This window comes from Pipistrellus kuhlii, unplaced genomic scaffold (genome assembly GCF_014108245.1).
Source record: "Pipistrellus kuhlii isolate mPipKuh1 unplaced genomic scaffold, mPipKuh1.p scaffold_m20_p_2, whole genome shotgun sequence".
In the NCBI taxonomy this organism is placed as follows: domain Eukaryota; kingdom Metazoa; phylum Chordata; class Mammalia; order Chiroptera; family Vespertilionidae; genus Pipistrellus; species Pipistrellus kuhlii.
The window spans coordinates 142,200,160-142,213,156 of NW_023425515.1; the positions used below are offsets into that span (position 1 = coordinate 142,200,160).

The 12,997-nt window shown below is 40.2% G+C and overlaps 1 protein-coding gene across 8 annotated transcripts in view; it reads left to right on the forward strand.

Annotated features, from left to right (window-relative positions):
* ZZZ3 (zinc finger ZZ-type containing 3) overlaps nt 1-12,997 on the forward strand; it is a 55,289-nt gene that overhangs the window by 9,395 nt on the left and 32,897 nt on the right. The gene's annotated exons all lie outside the window — the stretch shown is intronic.

The following is a 12,997-nucleotide window of genomic DNA, read 5'->3' on the forward strand; positions in this document are numbered from 1 at the left end:
AGAGTTAGTCTGCTCTATAATTGACATAGAGCATTTGAGATTGCTTTTACCAAATTCTAAGTTATAAGGGGAGACCGTATCTTAAAATAATACTAGTTCTTAACCTTCATGATAAAGGTACTTTTTAAAATAAAGAATTCAGAGTCCAAATTTATCAGTTTATCTTAAATTTCCTTTGAAGAATTGGAGCTAATTATGTCTAAATAATCCTGAAAGGAACTGTTAACAGTGTTTACCATATAGCATACCATATATATACCATATATATACCATAGTAAAAGACAGACATATATATATATATATATATATATATGTTAATCATCTTTATTTTACAGTGTAGGCTTTTGAATTAATATCACAATCAGATTATATAATCTATGTAAAAATACTGATATGAAGAACCTTTGTAATGTTTTTTGTTGTGACAGTTGCCAGATAATGGTATATAACAAAACAAAGTATCAAGTCTTGATTGTGGAACATAATAATCTTTTTGCCATGCATTACAGATAATTCATATTTGCATATGGTAATTTGGTAGCCTTTTAGCATAGGTCTCCCTTCTGAAATTTTGTAAGTAATATTTTAATATTGGATTTGATAGAGGTATTGTATTTGAGCATTTTATTCATTATTTTTGGAATGCTTTAGCATTGTCATATATTTGAAATGTTTGAAGTCCAATTTGAGAAAGAAAAACAGCTCATAAGAGTAGAGTTGTTTAACTACAAGTGAAGAAAGCAGAGAAAAAAAGAAAGAAAAGAAAGCAGAGCATAAGTCTTAGGGCAATACCAACACTCAAGAAATGTGCATTTTTACAAAATTATATTCTGCTATTTCTTGTTTTTCCTTTTTATTGGTTCTTTGGCAAAGGATATACTCTCTTAAGGCTTAGCTGGTTATTGATGATGAAAAATATTTTCCCACAAATTTATTAATGTTACTTTTTGGTAAGAGCTCCCTTCATGATGATTCTGAAGGATGATGTTCCTACCCAACAGTTGTTAAAAAATGATGTTCCATATTCCTAAGTCTTGAGAATGACATCATTACAGTTTTGTGAGTTTCTAGGATATACAAAGTCCTTTGAATTTCCATAGCAGTTGCTTTATTATTAGGACAGTGTTCTCAAATTAGTGCCTCATTGGGTGACTTTGGACAAAAGGAAATAACTTCTTTTTTGCCTTGTTTCAAATCTTTTGAAATAACATCTTTTGACATTTCACTCCCTCCCCTGCAAAGAAAACACATTATGAGAAAGGAGAAGAGGGAGCATCTTGATTAATATTTTGTTTGGAGATAATTTAAGGTAAATTGGGAGAAGGTGTTTGATCATATCAGATGTAATCTATTTCAGTAAAGCCCTGTTTCTATGCTTTTTGTCTACAGCCAAGAGATGGTTGGATATAATATTGGCTCCTTTTAACCCAAATTGTCATTTTTAAAAATAGTCATTGTTAAAAATAGTATTATAATACCTGTTTAAGTGCTTTTAAATCTCAAAAACATATTTCTGGCAGTTTAAAAATGTTAAAAGTCCCTTGAGGTAAAGGGAAAAAAAAGACATGTTGGGTAGATGGATTGCTGTTCTGTACACACAGATGTACATATACCCATCAAGTATTTTTCTTCTTCTCATGCTGGAAAATTTCTGCAAATAATTGCCTTTTGAAACTAGGAAATGGGCATTTCCCAGCCTACACAGAAGTATCTCTACCACTACTGAATGAGTACTTCCTGGTAGCCAGTTTAAGAAAATACGTATGTGTTATTAATAGAAAACAGTGAGCATGGCATAATTCTTTGTCTGGAGCTAGCAGGACAGAGCTCTTCTTTATTCCAGTTCAACTATCTTCTCAATTAACATGGATTATTTAATCAGCAACCTTCTATCCTATCATTTAGCTAAAATTTATCCATCTTGTTTGTAAGGATATCACATATAGGGTCATTTAAACACTTGTAAATGACTGAAAAGATACTGTGGGTAGAGTTTTATCCTTAGACCGGATTCATGGTAATGAGGCTATATAGGCCAGTGAAATGAATCTGCAGATGTTCTAGGTACTTGTACCCTGTTTCTTCTCTTCTCCAGGACATAAATCTACAGTGTGCTTTTATATATTTATTTTTCCAAATGAAAAACTTTTTCTTTGGCAAGAGTCCAGCTGTGTATTATTTTACCAGATGTGCCTTCTCAAAGATTAAGGGGTGGGGAATCAAAATAAATATACTCCATCTCAAATGCTTTGATCTCAAGGTTGATGAAATCTGTTACAGTGGTGGATAAAACCTAGTGACTCCCTTCTTGGCCTAAATGGTCAGACTGACTGAGATCATGTACTTCACTGTGGATTGCCCTTTCTGCTTGGGAATTGGCTTTTTGCTGATTTTTTGAATCAGAAGAATGGAAACTGATCTCTTAAGTTTGAAGTTCTGGCTCTAGGAAGAGCAAGTGTGGAAGAGTTTATAGGCCCTGATTTTTAACATCAGAGCTTTCTCTTCCAATTCAGAAGATGCTCACTGGAAAATAAATTTTCAGATGAAAATGTGATTTGCTCTTTTGCCTCTGAATTCTCATTGTACAAGAATATTTTTAAAAATATATACTTAAAGGACCTTGGAAAGCTTCATTTAATGATGTTGTAACCTTTTATGAACCAGATAGAGGGTGAAAAGCCTTAGGGTTTCTAGATTCTTGAGGTCTTGCAAAAGGTTAACTCGTTGATAACATTGCTAATGTTTATACTGGTGGGGTCAGGAGAGAAGGTGATGCAGGCTTGGCCGGGTGCTGGCTGGGCCTGGTGAGAAAGGAACAGACTTCGGATGCTGCTGCCCTTGGCGCCCTGCCACCCCACAGTTCCCTGCGTGGGTGGGGGTGGGGGGGGACTGCCATGCCACTACCAGAAGCATGGGGGCAGGGATGAGGGGAGGAGCCAGGTGAGGTTTCCATCCCCAGTTTGGAATGCTCAGGAGGCTGGAATGCGCAGGAGGCAGCCACTGGATTTTCTATCATCATTGATGTTTCTATCTCTATTTCCCTCTCCAAAATCCATCAACTATATATTTTTATTTTATTTTTTAAAATATATTTTATTGATTTTTTATAGAGAGAAAGAGAGAGGGATAGAGAGTCAGAAACATGGATGAAAGAGAATCATCGATCAGCTGCCTCCTGCACACCCCCCACTGGGGATGTGACCGGAATCGAACCTGGGACCTTTCAGTCCTCTGGCCGATGCTCTATTCATTGAGCCAAACCGATTTCAGCCAAATATATTTTAATATATTTTATTGATTTTTCACAGAGAGGAAGAGAGAGGTATAGAGAGTTAGAAACATCGATGAGAGAGAAACATTGACCAGCTGCGTCTTACACACTCCCAACTGGGGATGTGTCTGCAACCAAGGTACATGCCCTTGATCCGAATTGAACCTGGGACCTTTCAGTTTGCAGGCCGACGCTCTATCCACAGAGCCAAACCGGTTTCGGCCAAATATATATTTTTTAAATACAATATTTTTAGAGGAAGAAAGGTAGGGCAAGGGAGCTATTAATGGGGTCATTTGAGATCTTGCTCACATTTCAGATAGGATAACATAAGATGGTCCTCAAGGGGTGACAAGTGAGGAGTGGCAGTGGATGGAGCAGGGCACTGTGGGCTGAGGAACAGGCTGTAATGAGTGGGAATGTCTGTGCAGTGACATTGAGCATATCTTGGGGCCATCGCTAGGATCATTCATTCCCAAGAGGTTTTGATTCTGGATGGGAGGTGATACACAGAGATCAGCAGGCCTTTCTTAGCCTAGAAGATGATGTGGGCTGCAGGAGGGGGCTGCACTGCTTCCCTACAAATGTAAACATGCACATGGATTTCAGTTACACGGCCAAATTAATGCCCAGCCAGTGCTGGTGGCTGTGTCCTGCCACTCTCTGGCTGTGCTGTAGTGCTATTGGCTCGGGGCGGGTATGTGTGGTGTGAAGCCACGCTGCCAACCGCATGTAGTACACAGGAAGGGGCAGGCAGGAAGCCAGAAACTGGAAGTCGGAGCTGAGGCGGCCTGGCAGTGCTGTGTCCGCCATGGAGCTGGACAGGGAGCAGCTGTTGGTGCAGTCGGCTTTGGAGTTGAAGGGGCTGTGCTTCCTGCATGTCACCGGTGAGTCCCCGTGAGCCTGCGGTGCACTGTTGGGCTAGGCAGGGCCAGGGTAGGCCTTTCCCTGCTGGAGCCATTCTTCTCATGGGCTGCTTTTTTTCCTTTTTCCCCAATTTATTTATTTTTATTGGAAAGCAAGCTCTGGGCTTGCAGTTCCTGAAATCCATGGGCTATAGCATGTACCTCCAGGCCTCACTGTGCCCCCTTTCCCCTCCTCCTGCATTGAGCATCTGGCCCATGGTGGTCAGTGTGAATCATAGTGACTCGTTCCACCGGTCTCTCTGGTCATTACGCTGTTATGGTTGCTGGGATTTTATTATATAGGACCAGAGGCCTAGTGCATGCAATTAGTGCACTTGGCGGAGGTCCCTCAGTTCGGCCTGCACCACTTGCAGTCCTGGAGCCCTCGGGATGTCCGACTGCCAGCTTAGGCCCGCTCCCTATGCAGTCGGACATCCTTAGTGCTGTTGCAGAGGCGGGAAAGGCTCCTGACACCGCCGCTGCGCTCGCCAGACATGAGCCTGTCTTCTTTGGGAGTGCACTGACAACCAGGGGCAGCTCCTGCGTTGAGTGGTCAGTGCGCATCATAGTGACCAGTAGTTCTGCCATTTGATTTGCATATTAGCCATTTGTTATATAGGAAAGATAATAAGTATTCATTAACAATAAAACCCATCTAAAGCATTATCATTTATTTGAGACTTAATAGAAGCTTTAGCATTAGGAAATTTATAAGTTTTATAGTAGTCTCAAAATATATTTTTACCCATTTCTTTAAAAAAAAACCATATTTTTAATTGATTTTTACAGAGAGAAAAGGAGAGGGATAGAGAGTTAGAAACATCGATGAGAGAGTACATCCATCAGCTGCCTCCTGCACACACACACACACACACCCCCCCTCCCCCCGGATGTGCCCGCAACTAAGGCATATGCTTTTGGCTGAAATCGAACCTGGGACCCTTCAATCCATAGGCCGACGCTCTATCCATTGAGCCAAACTGGTTAGGCCTTTACCCATTTCTTAAGCAGACTAGTATACCACATCCACTCAGGAAATGGGGTGAGATTATAGTAGGGGGATGGAGGTAGGTATAGAAAGGTGTTTTTTGTGATCAGGAATAGTAGTAAAATGATGTTTTTGCCTGGCGATATAAAATGACAGTTCGATTGTAAATACCAAACCCCAAAGAGAATGTTACTATATTAAAAACAAGTGTACAAAGTTTGATATGATCAGTATGTTTTATATGGTTTCAAATACATTTTTACAATCTAGAATTTTGCCATTATGCTTTAGAAAGCATACAGAATGATAAGAATTTGGTTGGGATTGTCTTTATTGAATTGCAAGTCTTGAAAGAAAATAAGTCCTTATTTATTTGTGTGTCTGTCCTAGTATTTAAAGATTTTCAATAGAAGATAATGCTCAGCTTTCTCTATATAAACATATTTTGAATAGTTGCTAGAAGTAATTTAAAAATGACAAGACATGTCTTATGCCTTTGAAATTATTGTGAAACTACATATTATACAGATAGCTTAACAGATATGTAGCTTGTCTATAGTTGATGTGTGTTGTTTATTAGAGTATTAGTTTATGATTAGAAATTACTAGCTTGTTTATACTATATGAAACTTTTATGTATTTGCAATTCCAGAATAGAAGGTGAACTTTTTAGATGTTATAGTTATTGTTTTTTAGAATGTGTGATCTAAAACTCTGGAGTAGGGAAAATATATGACTCTTGAGTTCATTGGTAGTCAGGATTTTTTCTAGATGATCATGCAACTTTTATAACATCAACCACAATGCAGTTGCATTCAGCTTTCTTTTTTTATGAAGGAAAACTCAAGAAGTCTGTGAATAGATTTAGAAAAACAGGCACTAGGAAAAAGTTGAAAGGTCATCTTTTAAGGTTGATTGCCACAAAAAATCTGGAAAAACAAACCATTGTTTGAAGGAAATGTGGATTAAAAAAATTACTGACACATACTTTAAAAAATTCACTATGAAAGCCTTTGTATGGTACTTCAAAAGGTATTCAATTTAAACACAGCTGTTAAAATCTAGTAACCAGTACGGAACCTCTTTAGGTTATTTTAAAAACCTACAAGGGAAATAAAATAGAGGTAGTCAGAGCTTGTTTTAATAAGAGCTTGTTGGTTGCAGAAATCAGAAACCCATTCAAAATATGTTTAAAAAATTATTTTAAATAGACAATTGATGAATATCCAAGGTCAGGAAATAAAATCTAGCCAGGCTTCAAAAGATTACAATCTATCACTATTTAATTGCTTCAGCTTCTCTAAGTGCAGTGTAGACTTGTTTTTCTCTTTTTACTAATGTTTTTGCATACTTTTCTTTTCCCTGATAAGTTCAGTTTGCAATTGGCGATGACTTTCCCACTATGCTTATCCTGATCCCAAATCTACATGACTTTTCTTCTCCAGAGCCTCTTCACATCCTGTAAAGTGAACCTGGTTATTGGCTGTTTTGTAGATTGACTCACCTTGGGTCAGGTTCCCATTCCCAGCAAAATTATAAATGGTCAGAGGTGGAGTTGTTGAGGGGAGGGGAGGAGAAGTCAAGTCCGTCTTAGAATGTTCTTTCACAAGGATGTCTTCCTGGAAAGATGGGTGGACTGTGAAAATACGCCCAGTAACAGACCATTTCATGTTTTGGGTCAAATTGTATATCTTGACCAGTCAGTTGTCTATAAAATGGATTACGGAAACCCTTATTCATTGCTGGTGGAAATGTAAAATAAAATTGCGTACCCATTATAGAAATTAATTTGTTGGTTCCTTGATAAGTGAAACATAAAATTACCATATTTATTTTAATTCTACTGAAAAGAATTAAAAACAAGTATTCAGATAAAAACTTGCACACACATGTTCCTGGTAGCCCTCTTCATAGTAGTCAAAAGGTGGGAACAATTCAGATGTCTGTAAATGAGGTGGTATTGTTATAATGGAATACTATTTATAATAATAAAAGCAAAATATGCTAATTAGATCAGACATCCTTCCATACTTTCTGGATGAAGCTGGGGCTATGAGGGAAGCATGGGTCTTGGGTGCCTGCTGACCGCTAGAGGGAAGTGGTGCCAGCAGCTGGGGGAAGGAAGGCCTACTCTTGCATGAGTTTTGTGCATCGGGTCTCTAGTCTATCCTACCTAATAAAAGAGTAATATGCAAATTATCCCCCCATAGTGATAATTATCACACCAGCCATGTCCACCAGCCATGCCCACCAGCCAATCAGAGTATACAAATAAACCCAAGCAAGGTGGCTACAGCCACAGAGAGCAGGAGGGAGGCTTGGGTTTCCCAGGCAATGTAGGAAGCCAAGCTTTCCGCCTGCCCTTGCCGGCCTAAGCCCCCACTCAAGGCTACAAAGTTTCAATTATAGAAGGCAAACAAATCCAAACAGAAATGGCAGCAGCGAGCAGGAGGCCTGGCTCTGCTCCAGGCTACAAAGTTTCAATTGTAGAAGGTAAATAAATTCCAGATACCAGGGCCTCCACTTGGGTTGCCAGGGGGCGTGGCTGGCTTGCAAACCATCACAGGTCCCTCATTCAGGCTGCCCCACTCCCCAAGAGAACCCCCACCCTGATCCGGGACACCCTTCAGGGCAAACCAGCTGGCCCTGACCCATGCACCAGGCCTCTGTCCTGTTTAATAAAAGAGTAATATGCAGATTGACCATCACTCCAACACAATAGCTGCCCCCATTACTCTTTAATAAAAGAGTAATATGCAGATTGACCATCACTCCAACACAATAGCTGCCCACAAGATGGCCACCACAAGGTGGCCAGCAGGGGAGGGCACCTTGGGAGGGACCAGGCCTGCAAGGGAGGGCAGTTGTGGGTGATCAGGCAAGTAGGGGAGGGCACTTGGGAGGCACTAGGCTTGCAAGGGAGTGCAGTTGAGAGGGACCAGGCCTGTAAGGGAAGGCAGTTGGAGGTGATCAACTCTGCAGGGGAGGGCAATTAGGGGTGACCAGGCCAGTAGAGGAGGAAAGTTGGGGGACAAACAGGCTGGCAGGGGAGCAGTTAGACATCAATCAGACTGGTATGGGAGTGGTTAGGGGATGATCAGGCTGGCAGGCAGAAGCAGTTAGGTGCAATCTGGAAGACAGGCAGGCAAGCAGTTGGGAGCCAGCAGTCCTGGATTGTGCAAGGGATGTCCAACTGCCCATTTAGGCTTGATCCCACCCCGGGCTCCATGCATAAATTTAATGCATCGGGCCTCTAGTATATATATATATAAAAGCCTAAGCGACGGTTTGACTGGTAGCTACGACATGCACTGACCACCAGGGGGCAGATGGGCCAACTGGTAGATTAGCTGCTGCTGGGGTCTGGCCAGTCGGGACTGGGCAAGACAGGCTGGACACGCCCTATGCAGCCCTGGACAAATCTGTGTACTGAGTCTCTAGTTCAGCCATAAAAACAAATGAAGTACATCTACAACATAATTGAATCTTGGAAATATTATGCTAAGGGAAAGATGCCAGCCCCGACAGCTATTTATATAAAATATCCAGAATAAGCAAATTTATAGAGATAGGAAGATTAAAGGTTGCCAGGGGCAGACAGTTGCATGCATTGTGAGTACTAAACATTGCTTAATTTAATTTTATGCTTTAAAATGGATAGTGGTTAATTTTGTGGTATATGAATTTTAATACAGTAAAAGGAATGCCAAAAGAAATGTATGGGTGAGGTACCGTATTTTTCGGACCATAAGATGCACCGGACCATAAGACTCACCAGTTTTTAGAGAAGGGAAATGAAGAAAAAAAGATTCTGAAACAAATAGTGTCCTAAAATATTTTATGTGCATTAAAACCCAACATCACAGTCATAAACACATGTAATCAACCCTGTAAAGTAAACAGCAACATTTAGAACCATTTTAGAGCCGGGCAAGCACACAGAGACCACACAGAGCCGGGCAAGTAAAAAAACTTTTTTTTTAAAGTATATGTGTAGGCTATATTTGGACCATAAGACGCAGGGACTTTTCCCCCCACTTCTGGGGGGAAAAAAGTGCGTCTTATGGTCCGAAAAATACGGTATATGCACACCAGGGATGCTTGAGATAATCCCCTGGGAGATAGGAAGAAATACTACTTAATGACTCTTCCTCATTCTTAGGAATTTCTGAGATTCTTTGTATATGTTTATAATGTATGTAGCAAGTATAGTAAAGCATAATTTATAAGTAAGTATGCATATATGAGAAGCACTTGCCACAAATTTTAGTGTTTTTTTTTTAATAGCAGAGGTAGTTTGTGCAAAAAAAAAAAAATGTTTTTATCAAGGAAAAACTGATTACTGAGCCGTCATTACTTTTTTGCCTCAGAATTTAGAGGCAGTATTTAAAGATATTACCAGATTATCTCTTGAAGTAGACAGGTTATCAAAACCTAATAATATACTGTAGTGCTCAGTTGGTGTTTACTTAGCAGTCCTGAAACTAACTTGGGTTTGCTAAATTGTGTGGTGTTATGATTGGACATTTTAAGTATCTTAAGTTCCTAAGAACACCAAAGGGTTCTTGGGGATTAAGGACTTTGACTATTCTTCATACTGGGAAGCTGGGAAGCCAGTAGTACTAATGATAATAAATACAAATACTTAGCATTTAAAGAGAAACCAGCTATTTTGAGGAAAGGAATTATAATGTTTTTCAAGGGCAGGGATAGGAAGCATGCCTGGCCAATCAATGAGAATTGTCTAAGAGGTAACATAAAAAGAATTGAGAGTGTATAATGTCTGTAGACTTTAAAGCCCGTGGGAAGCTTTCATATTACTATGATTATTTAACTGTGATTAAGAAGACATAGTTAATTTGAGGGGGCCTGTGACTTGCAGGTATTTCATAGTGGTTATATTAGGTAGCGTGTGAATATTGATTTACTAAGCTTTATTTTATTTTTACTTATTTTTAAAATTTATTTATTGATTAAGATATCACATATTTGTCCTCAAACCCCCATTCCAATCCCCCACCTCTCCCCACTCATGCCCCCACTCCTGTCCTTGACCACTGTTTAGGCTCATTTGTATGCACATGAGTCCTTTGGTTGATCTCTCCCTTTTATCTCCACCCTCCCTTTGAGGTCCAACAGTCTGACCCATGGCTCCTTATCTCTGGGTCTGTTCTTGTTCATCAGTCTATGTTCATAGAAGTCAGAAGCTGTATATCACTGCAGGTTGCCCAGGACCAAACCAGAGAGGGTTGGACCTACATTACCACCATTTGTCCACAATCCAGAACTGAAATATCATTGCTGACATGTATACTAAGCTTTATTTTAAAACCAAAAAGAAGTAGAATGTTCTTTCCCTAATAGATATTAGATCCTCACTTTGCTGGACTCAGGTATCATTGCTTAAAATGATTTGGAACTCACATTTTTTTTTTTTTTTAACAGTTTGCAAAATAACCTCAGTGGCAATTCTTTTTGAAGGACATTTACTTTTAACTAAGATTCTTAATCAAGCCCTGGCCCATACTCAGGTTTCAGGTTCGATCCCAGTTTGGCGATGTATGGGAGGCAACACTCTCTCACATCAATGTTTCTCTGTTTCTTTAAATCTGGCCAAAAGAAAAAAAGATTCTTAATCAAGTTTGGTGTAGAAATATGACATGGAGAAATAGATGTTCTTTGTGTCAAAAAATGAAGTCTAGCCAAAACCGGTTTGGCTCAATGGATAGAGCGTCAGCCTGCAGACTGAAAGGTTCGATTCCGGTCAAGGGCATGTACCTTGGTTGCGGGCATATCTCCAGTGGGGGTGTGCAGGTGGCACTCGATTGATGTTTCTCTCATCGATGTTCTAACTCTCTCCCTTCCCCCCCCCAAAAAAAAATCAATAAAATATATTTTTTAAGAATATGAAGTCTACATATATAAAAGCCTAAGCGACCGTTAAGACCAGTTGACCTAAGGACCAGTCGCTATGATGTGCACTGACCGCTAGGGGGCAGACACTCAATGCAGGAGCTGCCCCTTGGTGGTCAGTGTGCTCTCACAGCAAACCTATGGTCGGCTGATCTATGGTCCCTCCCTTTGGACTGGGCCCCCATCACATGCCAGGCCGAGGGAGCCCATCTGTTCACAAATTTGTGCACTGGGCCTCTAGTTATAAATAAAGAAATTGATGTTCTTTCATCTTTCACTAACTTGAACTAAATGTGACTCATACATTTGGGCCTGAAAAATTTCAGACCAGCTCTAGCCATGTCCTTTCTTAGGCCGTGAATTTCTTGAAACTAGGTGCCAAATTTGCTGTGTACATGATATAGTTTCTTTACATTGTTTTAATCATTGCCAAACTTTTTAAAGATTCGGAATATTTTGTGGATTTTTCTCTCCTGTATCATTTTTTTAATTACCATAATATGAAATTCTATGAGGATGGTCTATAAATCATACCATTTATAGACCATCTTCACTGATTATATTGTGTAATTCTGCGTCTATTTAATTTTGAATGATCCCTGACTATTTCAAGTTCATTTATTGTGGTGGTGGGATAGCCAGTGTTTTGGCTAACTAGAAGGAAGGCTTCCTTGAGTTATTTGGTCTGCTGATTATCAGTTGTGATTGCCGAGAGAAAATGAAGAGGGAGCAACTGGCACATACCTGTGGAGGCTGTGCTGGCTCTGGATGCCGCTACCTTTGCCGCCATGCAGAGTAGTCTTCATTCCTGTCACCCTGTACAGCATTGATTCAGAGCAGCATAGCTGTTCTTTTTACATTTGATTTACTGATATTAGAAGTGGTTTATAACTTTGGCCATGGTTAAAATCTGGTATTATGTTTTGATTTGAAAATGGATAAATGTAAATATTGTGTGATTTGGAATTTTAAGGCAGGCACATCCTAGGCATTTCTTCACTCTTTCCTGTCATAGCGTGGTACTTGCTCCTAATTTAGGATAAAGATACGGTAGTTAAAAAGTCATTTAATTAATGGGTGACTAGGATCAATTTAGGGTTCAATGGTGGGAGTCATCTCCTAGGAGTAGTAGTGGCAGAGCTATTTTGCTAATTGTCCATCTAATTTAACCTGACTTTTATCTTTCTCTTAGAAATCGGCAGTACAGCAACATTTTTTTGTTTACTATTATGATCTACTAAAGTAATGTATTCTAACACTTTACATTTGGTATGATGATAATGGCTTCAGAGGCTGTTTTTATCCCTCTCAATTGATAGGTGTAAAAACCTAGACCAGAAAAGATGAGTATGTTCAAGATTTCAAAGCTTGTGGAAGGTTTGTCACTTGTTACATGTGTCCTGACTCTCAGATCAGGACTTTCTATCCTTAATTCCTTATAAGAGTTTTAAATCATTTGTATTGTTTTCACATGTTTTCTAATGTCCTAATTAATGTCCTACATAATAAAAGGGTAATATGCAAATCAACCGAATGGTGGAGCGATGGATTGCTGTAATGTGCACTGAACACGAGGGGGCAGATGCTCAACGCAGTAGCTGCCCCCTGGTGGTCAGTGCACTCTCACAGGGCCAGCGCTGCTCAGCCAGAAGCCAGGTTCAAGGCTGGCCAGCACAGCAGTGGTGGCAGGAGCCTCTCCCGCCTCTGCAACAGCGCTAAGGATGTTCGACTGCTGCCGTAGGCCCGCTCTCCACGGTGCTGTCAGTCAGACACCCCCAGGAGGCTCTCGGATGGCAGGAGGGTGCTGTCTGGGCTGAGGGACCCCCTCCCCACCAAATGCACCGATTTCATGCACTGGGCATCTAGTCTATATATTTAAAAAGTCAGCGACCAGAAAGCCAGAACAACGGGTCTGGTCAC